We start from the raw sequence: 14,132 nt of genomic DNA on the forward strand, positions 1-14,132 counted from the left end.
AAAAGAAAAAATGATGAAAGAATGGAAGAAGTTTTGAGCTTCCCCCGTCGAGTATGATAAAGCGAAGCGAAGTTTAGTGAATCGCATGGATGCTCTGCTACTCGAATTAAATCGCTAATCTTAAGAATAATGTATGCATGATGAATTTTCTTAGACAAGGAGACTAAGGACAATTACGTAATGTGACACGATCATATGAAATTTGTGTTAATATATGTACTTAAGCTAGGAGGCTAAGTACAATATGCTTTGTATGATTGAATATTCTTTATGAATGTTGTGTAGGTCAGGAAGCTAGGCAACAATATACAATGATGCTTTTGAACTATGATGATGTTTTCTTAATGTTCTTGTGAAAGATGATGAAGCATGCACGGTGTTGCAACAAGATTTCATGATAAGGGGTTCCTAAGGGAAGGATGATATTGCTATGTTTGTCTGATTGATGTGTGTTAAAGTGATACTAAGGTGAGGCTGCAAAGGCTGTGGTAATGACAAAGATGCAAGAAGAGTTAAGAAAGCGACTCTTCCAGCTAGGTAGGCTAATGATGTGGGTTCAAGCCCCCAATTCTAGCTCTAGATAAAGAGGGATGAACATTGCAGATCCCTTGACACGATCATGCATGAATATAAATATGAATATGAATATGAATGTGGCCGCACCTCAATGTGAGGTTGCCTACGTATCCGTTAGTAATTAGGCCAAACATAGCTCTAGGAGGTCTTTCAAGGGTTGTAATGAGGTTAAAGAAGAAAGGATAAGAGGCTCACGACCCGCGAGAAGCTCCCAAGAAGTGCAGTTGTGATTTTGAAATTTGAACTTTGCAAGTTTTATTTTTAATATTTTAACTTTGTATATGCTTTTGTATTTATTCTTTCAAATCAATGTGGGCAATCTCAGATCATGTGGTCCATTACTCACTTAGAATTCATGTTTCTCAGGCACGATACCAAGCACTCGATGAGAGATGCAATTCGAGACTTGTTCATATCAAAGACTTTGGAAAACTTGCCCTTGAATATTGTTTTATAATTGCTTTTATCGTTTTTTTTTTAACTTGCTTTTGAAAATTACACAAATTGCACACCTTCCCATTCGAAAGTTAGGTAAATGGGGGTTGGATAAATGAAGGCCAAACGTTAGACGAGGCTCAAAGTGGTTAATGAAGAAACGAAATATGTGTTTGAATGTTTTAAGGGGGAATAATGGGTTGAAAAGGGTGTCTCAAATCATTGGTATACCTTGTGCTTGGTTCGACAAAAGATTTATTTTTTCTTTTTCTTTTTGCTTATTGCATGATTGAAATCAAGGAAAGAAACGCTCATTGTTGGATAAGGAGAACCTATGCTAGACTTTTTAGGGGGAAAGGGGTTGGAACACAAGAAGAATAAAGCATTAAATCTTGCATGAGAAGTTTGTATCGTGCTTTTTCTTCATGGCTGTTTATGAGTTACTTCTTGCCGCCTGGAGGGAAAAGAAGTTTTTTGTTGTTGATGCTTTGATTGGAAGGAAAGAAGGAAAGAGTGTGATCATTTCCCTTATTCTTCCAACTGTTGCCTAGTAATTCTTGGACTCACTACTGTGGAAGAATGAGCTCACTTAATGAATTGACTCAATACTCGGATTGGAAAGGAAGAGTGTGTGAAAAATTTTGAAAACAGATGGGAAATATTCCACTCATTCCTATTATGACAGAAAACAACGCATGTATGGTACTCGTATACGATCATAAACATATTGTGCATGACTCGATGACAAAGTGGGTGCAATGACTCAACAAGTGTGTGATTAGGTGAGTTTATTAAAACTCGTGATGTGATCGTATGGCTAGACATGAAGACGGAGTGAAAAAACGAAAGACACAAGAACCAAATAGCACGGAAGACTAAAAGACAAACTAACTCGATTAATTTTGTCAAAATTTAATGTTTGTGCTATTTACTAGATGAACACGAACCATCGGCAATCGTTAGTCATAAATAAGATAAAACCAACCATAATCAAAGACAAAGAGCACATGTTAAGGTTAGCACAATAATCATAAAAGACTAGGAAGACTAGTATTTTAGAAGATTAAGGACTCATGGGAAAGATTAAAAAAATTAATAAATAAATATTTAAATAAATAAAAATCTACAATCCTATGTTATACAAGTTGACACGGATTAGAGGACTAAGAAAAGTATAAGATTGGCTAAGGCTCGCATGGCACGAAAGGGTAAAAAAAATTGAAAAAAAAAAACGTTGGACGCTAAAATGAACTCCTAAACCGGACAGGCTGTAGTATTTCAGTTATAACTTTTGAACTCTAACTCCATTTGGGATGAAACCAACGGCAAAAGATAAAATCCGGGACATAGATCCATAGGTTGCACGACATGTATCTCTTTCTAGAACTCTGGGTATGACTAAAATAAACTGAGGCTTGTATTATACACGAATAAAAATCTTGGTTGACTAAATAAAAAGAACTATGACTCGACTCTAGTAAAATGGATAGTTAGATAAGAAAAAACAAAGTCAATAAATATATGCACATATAAGCACATTTTCACGCATGATACAACGAAGTTCATAACCTAGAGTCTTGGTTTTATGTTCATGCTGATGGTGTCAAAGGGTACCATGGTTAAAAATTTGGACGTGTTAGCAAGGCAGCCTCCTTTGAGGGTGTATGCTTACGAGCGGCTCCGCGAGTTCATGATGAAATCAAACTCGATTCCATGGTTTGGGTAGATTTAAAGACTCGGACGAACCCTTATTGCCATGAGCATTTTTTGGGTTGGTAGAGCGTAAATCCCCCGAACTAGCAACGTACGTAGAACACGTACTACTGTGGTGAAATAGTTAAGCTAAAATGCATATGCATATCTGACAATGCCAATAAAATCGCAGGAATAAAATTTAAGAATCTTTTAAGTCTCATCCACTCATCTCAATTAAATTCCAGTCACTCAATTGATAAATAACAAATAATCCTTCCCAGTGGAGTCGCCAAATTGTAGGCGTCATTTGAAGCGCGCCTATTTAAGCATGTTGTGAATATGCTTGGCAATCATAGGAAGTGGAAATTGGCATTAAGGGACAAGGAAAATAGGGAGCCGACTACAAGTTTTTAAGGAACTTGTAAACCGTTCACGGATCGTTAAAGACAACCACAATTAAGGGACAACGAAAAACAACAACGATTGACCCGTGAAGGTTACACCCCTTTCATAATACATGAGATTACTAACCTCATATGGTTCGAAACGCCGAAAGGGGGATCAGGGATAATGGTACAAAGTGAGTCATGGAGTCGCATTCGCTCGTATTTCGCTCTACTCGATTCATATAGCAAAAAGTATTTCCTGGGTTTCAAAGGCATACGAACAAAGATTCAATTTGCTCTAAACTAGATTATCCTAAATTGGTTGAATATTAATGCAACACATAAATCTAAAATATTTGTGATCACTTGATTAAACAACAAGATTAAAAAGGAACCTAAACCAGTCGACCAAATTATCTTATTAGGCGTGATTTTTAACAACGTATTCCCTTTGAACATCCAATATGGTGATTAATAAATATATAAAATAAGCAATAATATTGGAAGCAACTTATGAAAGGAATGGTGTCCTTCCAACAAGTGTATTATTACGATAGAGGGTTCGGAATTATTAGAAAGCTAATTCTTTAGTAAAGTCAAGTGATCGGAATGCCTAGGTGGAGGCCGCTTCCGACAAGTAATATTATTGTATAATTAATATTACAACTTAATCTTGACGTAACCCTTCAGGTCGCACCCCAATTGAGTAACCGATCTGAGATGACGAATCAATCCGAAGGATTAGATAAGTCATTAGAGTATTACGAACAAAGAAGTCGGATATCGAACTTAGAGCGTCGAAACTGAGCGTCGTAAGTCGAGTCAAATTTAGAATTCGACGAGACGAGAAATCAAGAAATCGACAAGTATAAGTTAGGTCGCAGCCTCGCATTGGCCTAGGCATACGAGTGCTGGGCTAGCCTAAGCTACCAACCGCATTGCAAGGCATGCCACAAGCAAAGCATGCATATGCGTGCTAGGCTTGCTGGCCGAGCATGCAAGCAGGGCTGGTCCACTTTGGCACATGCATGCTAGCAGCTGGCGCATGCTAGCGTGCTGGGGCACGCACCATGACGATCTTGCTAGCAGTACATGCATGCTAACATCGCAAGCTACCAGCGCTGGCTAGCTAGCTGGTGCGGCATGAGGCCAACATTGTTAGCGCGCTTGGCATGCTAGCATGTTGTGCCTCGCACCCAGCCACTCGTAGCACGCAGTAGTTGGGCATCGCTCAGCTCTGGCGTTGCACAGCACACGCATCGCAGCAGCAGCAGCCCGCATTGCGTGCGTGGCTTGCTTGTTGCGCGCATGCAACTGCAGGCTGGCCAGCCAGCTAGCCCAGCCTTAGTGCTAGGCGCCAGCTGCGCAACCAAGGCAGGCTGCCAGCTAGCCATGCGTCAGGTCACCTTTCAGCCAAAGGAAGACCAGTCTTGGTGGCTTGCTTAAGGAGCAAGTGGTGTTAGGTCCCCCCCTCTCCTTAGTGGTCCTGACCTACCCTTGCTCACCATTTGCCACTTGGCGCTTATTGATTTATTTGCATTTTAATTTATTTTTGGATTAAAATAAATTGAGCAAAATGCAATTCTCCCACATTGATGGGAAATGGGAAATCAAGACTCCCTTCTCTATAAATACCCATGTTTTGGGTTTGGGAAGAAGCACTTGAGTTTAACTCAAAAAGGCATCTCCTTATAAGTGAGAAAACCTTTAAGTTTGTAACACTCTAGTATTTCCTTCCTCTAACCCCGACTAACTTTCGAGGTAGAGACCGCTCGGGTCGGGTCGAGGGTGCGAGCCGTCGGAGGCTTACGCACTTGCGAAGCTAGAGCTTTCAAGTAAGACCTCGAAAGCGAGCGAAGCACGCGTCGAGGGTAAGATCATCTTTAATCTTTCTCTTTCTTGTTGTTTAATTATGTTATTGCATGTTTAGTTACATTAATTAGTGTGCGGGTCTTGGGCGGGTTTCATTCCGCGTAGTGTCAGATACTACGAAACCCAACAACGGTATCGAAGCCGCGCTCATTTTAATTATTGTAACTAATAATTAATTGATGTGATTTAAAATGGATTTAAATTTCTTGTTTTGCTTTCTAATTTGATTAGAAGCTCATTTTAATTAGTTTTAATCTCGTATTTATACTAATTTTAGTTCACGAACCCAGATTTCGACCCAAAAATTGTGAATAGATGTTTTAATCTCGTTTAATCTCGTATTTATACTAATTTTGGTTCACGAACCCAGATTTCGACCCAAAAATTGTGAATAGATGTTTTAATCTCGTATTTATACTAATTTTGGAATCGATGTTTTAAATAGTTTTTGAATCTCTTTGAGGATTGTTCAATAGCCAAAATCCGCCCAAAAACATTTTTTTCGAAGGGTTTTCGTTTTTGACGAAAAATTTTAAATCTTTAAATCTTGATTAATTATGGCATTTTATTGGTAGATTATATGTATGGTTGCATCAATAATCTACTGCAATAATAAACCTTATTAAGCATGTTTATGAAGTCATATTTGGTGCTTAATTTGGTGAGCTCATTTTTAACATAAACTTGAAATTTCACATTTTTGCAAATCAATTGCTTCAAGTGTGAATGTTTATGGTGAATTTGTAATTTTGAAGTCCCTTAAAAATGTTAAAGTTCCAATCTTTAATTATTTATTTGGTTGGAACTTTACTTTCTAAATTCCACGTTGAACTAATTTTTGGGTTTAATCATTTTTTAGTTGATTAAAGTCCTATGAGTTTAAAACTTATGATTGAAATTTAATTAATCTTCATATTGGAAGATGTAATTTTTCAATTTTACACAAGTTAGTGTTGAAAATTTTTTCATTAGATGAATGGGTTTAATTTTCCAACCCCTTTAATTTTTCAAATCTCATTATTAATTTATGTATGGTTAAATTAATTGTGAGTATAGCCCTTCAATTTTTTAGCATCAAGATGAACCAAAAATAATCTAAAGAATGGTTCTTGATTTTATTTTAGTTTATGCGCTAAAATTTATTTTATTTAAGTTGGACTTGTTTTATTTTCATTTTTGCTAGAAATTGGTTCTAAAAAAATTTAGAATTAATTTTCTATCACACATTAATCGGGATTAAATCCTGAGACAAGTGCACACAAATCGAGGCAAAGACCGCCCAAAAATACACCCTTCGGCTAGCCGGGCTGCTCACGCAGCCCACATGTGGCTGCCAAGGTGTGTGTGTGGGCTGTCTTGCCACGATGGTGCGCTAGTGTGTGGTGTGTGCAAAGCCTGCGGTTTTGTGCGACAAAAAGGGCAACAAGCCAGCAAGTGCTGGCAGGCCAGCCACAAGCTGCCAATGCCAGCAGCATGCGTAGCATGCTACGAGGTTTCTTGTGCCAGCAGGTGTGGCGTGCGCTGCTACCTAGGCAGGCCAGCACCCAAGCACGCATATGCCTTTGGCGACTAGCAAGTCTAGCCCCATGGCTTGGATGCTAGGCACTCGGCCGTTTGGTGGGCTATCTTTTTGCGTTAATTGGGCCGTTTTAATTATTTTATTGAATTATTTTAACGAGGCAAGGCCTTGATTCCTCCGGCTCTTGCAAAATAATTTTGCAAAATATGGGTTAATCAACTTAATTAATTGGATTAATTAAGTTTGATGTGGAATTTAGTGGGAATTTCGGTAATTACTTAAGCTAATTTTATTGCGTCTTAATCACATAATATGATTAACAACTTTGACTAGTTTTAATTAGGCGCGTTAATCGAATTAACCACCTAAGTTAGTTACCAGTTTGCCCGTGTTAGGCATTGTTACTTGCTTTTCGTTGTAAAATGCATGGGCCATTGACATATAGTGAATGGATGAATGGAATGTATATGTATCACAGGTTTTGTGAAAATGTCAACTACTGGGGCCCGATTAGGATAGTAAATGCAGATTGCGATCCATTATGTATTTTTGTAAATCTATATACGCTATGCGTACCGTTGAGTATTTTTGTACCTTAATATTTAGATTAGTCCTAATCATAATAACTAGTAGTTGCATATTTGGTGGACATGTCTCAAAGACGGGGTTTCTAAGAAGACAAGCCAAGTGAATGCATCGAAGACCCTTGAAGACTTGAAGACTCAAGGGGTCATGCTAGATCCCAAATGCATCTTTTACTTATGTTTTCTATATATATAATTATGTTTATATATGAATGAATAGTATGTTAGATGCATGTTTACGATTTCGACTGTTGCGATGATTAATTAAGTTCACTTAAATCAACCAACATTGAAACCCCAGGTCCCTATAAAACTGAGCTAAATTTGCCATTCCAAGAACAACACTTACCAAACTAATGCGCATAGTGATGGGCTACGCTAAAGCGAGGCATCACTACTTCCCTAGGAACATAAGGTATACTAGGTATACAAGTTGGTATTGGTTAAGCTCAATGATATCAGTGTGGAGTCCTTAGATGTCCTGGCAATGGAGATAAAACGTCAAAAATACATTAGATGCGACGTTTTATCAAACCAAGAGTAGCTTAGAGCTATTAGCAATTGGATTGCTTACCCTTAAATATTAAGTATTAAGATAAGCCAAAGCATGCGTAATCACTTTTCTATTTTTGGGATCTTGAAAAAATTTTATTCTCGCCTAAAAGGGACAAATTAATGCGTGGATAAAACGCTCAATAAGATTGAAAATTTGCATGTATGCTTTAAAATTCAAACTTATTGGTTTTATTAATGGTTTTTCATTTCAAATTCTTTCAATTTTAGAATCATATCTACATCTAACAACAACAACAACCTTATGTGCCCGGAACTCCCCGACAAGTTGGCTCTTAGCCCAAACTTGGTCAACTTCTAGAAATGGGAAGAGGAACTCCGAAAAACTCTTCGAAATTGTTCCATGGAGTACATCCTTGATACTCCCATTCCAAGCTTCTTCTCTAAGGGAATAATGAGCGATGAGGCTCATGATGCATGGTCTTCCAATTGCAAAAGGGTCGCACGACGAATGGCTAATTCCATCCCAGAAGAATAGAAGGAAATGTTCTCCTCCTATTTACCGGACATGTTCCTCAAAGCACTTGAGGACATTGTCAATGTGAGAGTCACCAAGAGTCTCAAGGGAAACTATGATGGACTCGTGTTTGATGTGAAGAGGTCACTCTCAAACATGAAGATAAAGCCACCGGAAAAAGGTTGCCTTGCTAAGGAGAGGTATCGGCTTTGGTCAAGGGTCTACAATACCAAATTGAGACCTGGTATGCCCCTCCAACCTCATGTGATAACAATAACTAGGCTCTTCAAGCACATGGAGCTTCTCGGAATCCCATTGGAGGCCGAGATGGCAGGACATATCTTGCCTGCCTCACTCCACTCTGACTATGATGCACTTAGGTTGCATATAGCTGCGGGAAAGGAGTCACACTCCTTAAGAGATATGGTGCAGCTACTTCGCCAAGCCACCTTTTAAGGAGCAACCAAAAGGCCGGACTTGAGAGCAAAGAAGAGGGAGTTCAAGAACAAAGCGAAGATACGATGCTTCTATTGTGGTGGGAAAGGCCACTACAAGAGGGAATGCAAGATCTTCCGAAGGGATGAGGAGGAGAGGAATGTTTCATCTACCTTAGGTATCTTCATTAACACTTGTGTTTAAGGCTATTCATAGGTATTGGATACCATGTTTGACTCACTTTATGTTCCCATTTTTAGGGACCAAGTGAGAAGGGCTTCACAAGTGGATGTGCAACTACGAGCGGACAATGAATATGGTCCTTCTGTCGTGTTTGTAGGCACATTATTTGTCTTTGGCTTTTAATGAACTAATTCTAGTTTATCATGCTTTTGAACATATTTTGATCTATAGCATTAGACGCCGAGTTATTTGATAATAAGACTATAACAATGGTTGTTTAGAATGTCCTGCTTATAAGTTCTATGAAAATAGCATATTTTACATGTGATTAGACAAATGTTAATGATACCACCAAAAGAGCTAAGACCATTGAGTCGAATCAAACCTACTTATGACATTATCGTCTTGGCCACATTAACATCAACGCATCAAGAAACTTCTTCATGAAGGTATTCTTCATTCTACTTAGAGTCGTTTTAAAATTGCGAAGGAAGTTTATTAGGCAAGATGATAAAGCAACCATTCTCCAAGTTAGGAGAGAGGGCTAGTGACTTATTGGGTCTTATACATACGGATGTATGTGGACCAATGAGTACAACCGCATGGCAAGGTTATCAGTATTTCATCACCTTCACCGACGACTATAGTAGATATGTTTATGTCTACCTTCTGTCGAACAAATCTGAATCTTTTGAGAAATTCAAAGAGTTTCAGAGTTAAGTGGAAAATCAGCTTGGCAAGAAAATCAAAGCACTTCGATCGGATCGAGGTGGCGAGTATTTGAGTCATGAATTCGACGATCATCTGAAAGAAAATGGTATTCTCTCATGATTGACACCTCTCGGAACACCACAATGGAACGGAGTATCCGAGAGGATGAATCGAACCTTGTTAGACATGGTCCGATCAATGATGGGTCTTATAGAACTTCTTATCTCTTTCTGGGGACAGGCACTACTAACTGCGGCACTAACACAGAACCGAACTCCGTTAAAAGCTGTCGAAAAGACTCCATATGAATTATGGACGAAGAAACCTCCATGGTTGTCTTTTCTTAAGATTTGGGGTTGCAAAGCATATGTCAAGAGGTTAATTTTTTAAAAACTTCACCCAAAATAAGACAAGTGTTTCTTTGTGGGATGCCCAAAAGAAACTAAAGGGTATTACTTTTACAACAAATCCGAGAACAAAGTGTTTGTTGCTCGTGATAGTGTCTTTTTGGAGAAGGAACACCTTTCTAAAATGAAAAGTGGGAGGAAAACTAAACTCAATGACGTTCGAGAAGACTAGCATCAAAGTCAACCTGACAATACTAACAATCAAAGTGCATTAGAAGCAGCTGTTGACAAAGTGCTTTATTTTATTTTGTTTTTGGATTAAAATAAATTGAGCAAAATGCAATTCTCCCACATTGATGGGAAATGGGAAATCAAGACTCTCTTCCCTATAAATACCCATGTTTAGGGTTTGGGAAGAACCACTTGAATTGAACTCAATAAGGCATCTCCTTATAAGTGAGAAAACCTTTAAGTTCGTAATACTCTAATATTTCCTTGGTTTATCCTCGACTAACCTTAGGGGTAGAGACCGCTCGGGTTGGGTCAAGGGTGCGAGCCGTCGGAGGCTTACGCACTTGCGAAGCTAGAGCTTTCAAGGAAGAGCTCGGAAGCGAGCGAAGCACGTGTCGAGGGTAAGATTGTCTTCTCTCTCTCTCTCTCATGTTGTTTAATTATGTGATTTCATGTTTAGTTACATTAATTAGTGTGCGGGTTTTGGGCGGGTTTCATTTTGTGTAATGTCGGACACTACGAAACCCAACAACTTAAGCATAATGTCATTAGTCAAATCATCAAATATATAATAATAAACCTAAACATGATACTAGAAATATAAATAAAATTAGTAATTAAATTAATGAATTACTCACATTACTTGCGCTCCTTTAAATTGCTACATCATAAATAAATTGTTAGTAGTTTCATTAAAAATATAAATTAAATAGAATTAAATTAAAAAGTTAGAAAAATTAATTTCACCCTCAAGATTATAAATTCACGCCTTAGTAAAAAAGGTAGAACCTTCGGATCTTGTTTTGGAATTTGAATTACTTGAATAGGATTAGAAATAAAGCTAAAAACAATATAAATAATACATCGAAGCTTTACGTCTAAGCCTTTTGGATTGTATGGGATTGAAAAATAGTTTTCGGGATGTCTTATTCCCTCCTTTAAATCAGAAATAAGGGAGGCATTTATAGTTTCAAAAATCAAGTGAAGATATAATTTGAAAAGAAGATAGGATTTAGAAAACGCATAGCGTAGGTCAACAGATTTGCATTTTTTGTTTTTATCATAAATTTTGATCCAGAACTTGGAATAAGATAAATAATATATCGTTAGAAAGCTCTGAAAGTCTACTTTTCAAATCTATTAGAATCTTATTGATATATTTTGTGGAATTAAAGATATGGATGAAATAGTGGAGTGATGTCAGTTTTGGTTAAAGTTTACTATTTTGTTGATATCTTTTTCGTTATAGCTCAAAATTGGGCTTATGATATATCATTGGAAAGATTATTTCAAGGGATATCCAATAATATAAGATTTGGACAAAAATTATGAGGCAAGAAAATCAGAATTTCTTGTTTTTAGCTATAGTTATGAAAAGAGAAAATTGGGCTAAGGTTTATGTGGATTTTAGGCTAAAATGGCTTAGGATATGATAGTGGGCTAGAAAAAAGGGTCTATTCAAGTAGATCCTATATCCATTACGCAAACCAGACCAAATTGGGCAATGAAGGTTGTTTCGTCATCGGGCTTTGGTCGGGGAGACATTTTTAAGTGCCTACAGATAGCCGACCGCAGAACAGGCAGGTTTCTTTCTTATTAGAGACTCTCCATTGCTTCGTCTACAAAAACAACCGAATGTAAGCGAGCAAAAATAAAATAAAAACCAAACAAACAAACAAACACTTAGGCCACGGGCAGCCAAAAAGGTGTCATTTGCAAACCACTCATATCTAGGGATCTAGGTGTTGGGGATAAATTCCTTTCCACCCCCATTGATGAGGACTTCTACCGTTAATAGGCCGGGTCTAAAAATCTGGTCCCAACCTTTCTCAGGGATAGGCGGCAAGGACTCCTTGATATGGGTCTTGATTCCAAGCGTTATACTTGAGGTTCCTCTCGACATCATGAGAAGAAATAATGACAAATAAATTTCGCTTGTATTTACACTTAGACTCCTTGTAAACGGTCATCATGTACCCCTAGTGAGTAGTCAAGGTGTACCAGCCGCCTCCTTTAGGAGCCTTGCTTATGTACTGAATTTGGGTAATGCCTCAAAGCCCAGGTCTACCTTAAGCAGTTCACAGACGGTAACATACCCCAATATTTTCAGCCAAGCGTGGGGGGCAAGTTACTGGATACCTAGACGATATCTATCAAGAATTTTTTCCACAACCGGATGGAGAGGGAAAAGGGAATCTTAGGCCCGCTTGTATGGTCATTTCGTAACATCCAAAGCCTTGAATTCCGTACCAAGACTCATGCGGAAAAACAACTGTGTCATCCGTACATTTATCTTAGCCGCCTACCATAACATGGGCGACCATGAATTCGTCTAGCTTCTTGAGCACGGACCTATGTGTGTGTGTGGAGAGATATGGTGGAAATAAAGAGCATGATCCCCTCTCTTCAACTTCTTTATAGGCCTCTCCAGCCGACACAGACGACTATGATCCAACCTCAGAACCGTCCGACTCAACATTCGGCCGATGTGACCCTTGTTTAGAGCTGGATGTGGCATTTTCCTCGCTTCCCGACCGAAGTGACCCCTGTACAAAGCCGAATATACTACTTCCAGACTCCTCGTTGGTTTCTCTCAAAAAAAAGTCACCCAGCGTACTTAGAGGACTAGGTGGATGGTTAGAGGCATCTACATCCGGCACCCTAAGGGTATCGCCTCTCTGATCCTCATGGGCCTTCTATTTTTTTCTGGCCATAGTGTCCAGCACACACCTAGAGACGATCGTATTCGGGGACGAACGCAAGGGAAAGTCCAAGTAGGGGCAGACGACACTCCTAGTCCTAGATAGCCGTACCAGGTGACCGACTGACTGTTAACTTAGGTCGTGCTGTGTATATTTGTGAAAGCATTTTTGAAAAATAAAAGGCAAAGACAGGTGGTAAATAAGCAAGAACAAGGGGAGACGGTTACCTTAGAAAAGAAAGGAACTGTTGAAAACTATTGAAGTTTGTGAGACAGTTGTAATACAGACGAACAGAACACATGCGGCAACAGAAACTTTCTCTCTCTAAATGATTATAGATTCTCTCTCTATGATTTTTCGTAAAGGTGCAAAAATGAGAGCGGGGGAAAATCTATTTATAGAGGGGTAATTTCAGGGGCAACTCTATAATTCCCCAAGGAAGGTTAAATGGTTAAAATAATCGCCACTTCTGCATGCATGACAGGTGTCACAAGCGCCATGTGACCTGCCACATAACCCCTTTGAGGGGCAAATGTTTAGTGTAAAAATACCTTGAATACGTGGACTAATGAGGAAGTGACACGTGTTATAATAGGAGGCGTTCCGATGGAACTAACCAGGATAAGACACGTGGCATCCCTTATCATTGGGAGAATAAACGACGTTCAAGAGGCCCAAATCCTAATGCGCCGCAAAATGGCGCGGCCTAAACTCCTAGGTTAAAGTGACCTAAGGAAGGGCATGCACTCCCATTGCCTACATGCCCTACTAATAGGGACATTTATTACCTTACGAAGGGCACTTTTTTACATTTACTATTCATTACACTATTCATATGATCTTACAATAGTGAAATCTTTTAGATCTCGGGATCCAATAAGAGCAACTTTAACTTTCCGCATTTTACTCAAATTTGAAAGTTACTAACTTGATCATCTGAGGCGAAACTCCGAACAACTGGAGCTTCCATTTTTTTCAAGTACAGGAGCCAGCAGATCTAGTCTTGGAGTTATAACTCTCCCGTAGGTTACATTACGAAACCCCAAAACACCGACCAATAATGGCGGTGAACGATTGTCCATCATTGAGTTTGGTTTTGGGGAGACATTTTTTGGTGTCTATAAAAGCCCCCACTTTGACTTAGTGTATAGAAACGTAATATTCACAAACTATAGTCAAAGTAGTCAATAGGAATGGAGAATGATTGAAGACGTTCTGCGATGCTAAATCACTCTGTATACGCTGATTCATGCAGAAAAGCATTAGTTCCACAGATAAAGGAGTAAAGGGATAATAATGTGTATCTAACACCAGTGCATCGGCAGCAAATACATTTGGTAGCATTCTACACCTCGAGAAATCTAATGTGAACTACTACACCTCAAGCAGCTCATTTAAGAAGGAAGACGAGTCTTCGCGTGTAATA

Source organism: Chenopodium quinoa, unplaced genomic scaffold, assembly GCF_001683475.1.
Source record: "Chenopodium quinoa cultivar QQ74 unplaced genomic scaffold, ASM168347v1, whole genome shotgun sequence".
Classification (NCBI taxonomy): domain Eukaryota; kingdom Viridiplantae; phylum Streptophyta; class Magnoliopsida; order Caryophyllales; family Amaranthaceae; genus Chenopodium; species Chenopodium quinoa.